Here is a 2500-nt window from a genome sequence, read left to right as displayed (position 1 = left end):
CAATTTAGGTAAGCAGAAGGTTTTTGATTTCCAATTGAGTTTGCCATTGAATGCTATGCAGTTCAATTTGGAACAAAGATCTTTGCTGAATGTTGCTAAGTGTCAAAAAAGTGAATAAAAATGATATGCTAAAATGATGATGCCTACATATGTTTAGAGCCTCTTTCTCTCCCTCACCCTTTCTTCAAGTTCTGTCCATTTTTAGAAAAAAAAATTGCAAGTAAAAATAATTATGAAACTATAGCACAGCTAATAAAGTTGCCATAATGATGTTTATATTCATATTATAGTAAAATACTTCATTATACAATCATTTCACATGATACTTAGCTAAATAATTCTGATCATGCCAAGAGAAAGTTTTAAGACTTCATCTATATACAAGTCATATTAGGTAACTAAATATTCTCTTAGTTCAATTTAATGTATTTTATCTACACAGTTCTATAAATAGGAAGTAATAAAGCAATCATGGGGTTATCATGAGCCTTAGAAATTGTTTTTAACAACTCTTACAAGTTAGCATATTTTTACGATTCTGGTGAATGCTAGTTAACTGACTTAAAATTGAGCCTGCTTATGAATTATTAATGAAACAATACGTTACTGTAATAGATGTTTTAATTTTAAGTAGGTGATATTCAAGTCAACAGTCAAACTGACAAATTTTTCTTTTCTAACCATTGTAATTGGAAGGTTAAACTCTTCTTGACAGATTTACATTATCACCTAGTGCAGGTTACTTTGCAGACCAATGCTGAACAGTTTCAATTACCTGTTCTCTACCTTGTGGTTTGTAAAGTTGGTGAATCTAAATCTGTACCACTTCATTTATTTTTAGAAAACACCATTCCCCTCTAATAAATAAGTCTAGATGATAAGATAATGGCTTCCTAAAAGAAAGAATGCATGCAATTAGGTGGGAATATTCTTGAAAATGTTGGATAAGTTAACCCTATACTGTGTAAAATCTCAAAATGACCCAACACATATATCGGTGATACCAATTCAGGTGGATTCATCACATTCCTGACATTTTATATTTTATTTGCTCTTCCTGGTGTTCTAGTAGGTTTTGAACGTTAAAGAACCAGGTTGAAAGAAATGGGTGAGGCAGAGTGAGGAAGCTCAGATAGAACAGAACTACATGGACTTTATTATTGAGTAAATGGTGTTTTATTTTTATTACATAATTGGTCCAATATTTTTATTTTATGAGTCAAACTCGTAAAAATGTATAATATCTTCAGAATAGCAATATTATGAGCCTGCTTATTGTGACAATCAACAACATGGGAGGCAGGTAAAAGAGGAATAGTTGCTGAAATTAAATACCCTTTTCAAATGCTTTGGTAAGTGCAATTCTGATAGGGATCTTCCAAGCTATTCTCTCCTATCTACAAAATTTCAAAGAGTTTAATTATATGTCAGTGATATTTGAACAAAATTTTAAGGTCCTTGAAATGGTAAATCCTGCAATTCACCATTTCAAATTCTTACTTAGTTAAAATTCTTACTTCATGGAATAGTAAACCGGAATGGTAAATCTTTGAAATGTGCTCAGTTGGGGATCCAAAATTTTAAGGCTATGTTTTATTATTTATAGATGTCCAGTCTCAGTAAATGAAAGTCTAATTATTTTGATATCAGAAAGTCAAATAAAAATTAATAAATCAATAAAAAGAAGATAGGTAGCCAGGTGCCGTGACTCCTGTTTGTAATCCCAACTCTTTGAGTGACTGAAGTGAGCACTCACCTGAACCAAGGAGTTTGAGATCAGCCTGGGCAAGAAGGCAAAATCCCATCTGTACAAAAAATACAAAAGTTAAGTGGGTGTGGTGGCATGTGCCTGTAGTTCCAGATACTCAGGAAGCTAAGGTGAAAAGATCACCTGAACCTGGGGAGTGAATACTACAGTGAGCAGTGATCACACCGCTGCACTCCAGCTTCGGTGACTAGAGTGAAACTCTGCCTCAAAAGGAAAAAAAAAAAAACAGATAATATTACATGATGTCTCATGATGATGCTAACATTAAAACAGAGTCTAATAAATGATAAGTGCTGTCAGATCTCCATATGCAAGCCTGGAGCCTGAAAGTCTGAAGTCCTGCTTGCCTCAGCTGATGTCTCCCACCTCCTGCCTGCCTCTGCCATTGTCCCTGATCGATTCCCTGACAAGCCCCTCACCCAACCCTGCCATCTTAACTGTTCTTATGATATTGTAAATAACTCTCACCCAACCCTGCCATTGTAAGTGAACTTGTGGTCATGTATACTCCTTGTCCCCTACCCCTCACCACTATAACTGATCTCACTCTGCAACACCCCCGCCCCCCCAAAAACTACCCAACCTATAAAACCAACTCCTATCCCTTTGCTAATGCCCTTTTCGGCCTTAGTCCACCTGCACCCAGGTGAATAAATGGCCATGTTTCTCACACAAAGCCTGTTTGGAAGGTCTCTTCTTTCAAAGCCCATGTTTTTTCAACAAATTCCATGC

Source organism: Cebus imitator, unplaced genomic scaffold (genome assembly GCF_001604975.1).
Source record: "Cebus imitator isolate Cc_AM_T3 unplaced genomic scaffold, Cebus_imitator-1.0 Scaffold10, whole genome shotgun sequence".
Classification (NCBI taxonomy): domain Eukaryota; kingdom Metazoa; phylum Chordata; class Mammalia; order Primates; family Cebidae; genus Cebus; species Cebus imitator.
This window is presented reverse-complemented; position numbering follows the sequence as displayed.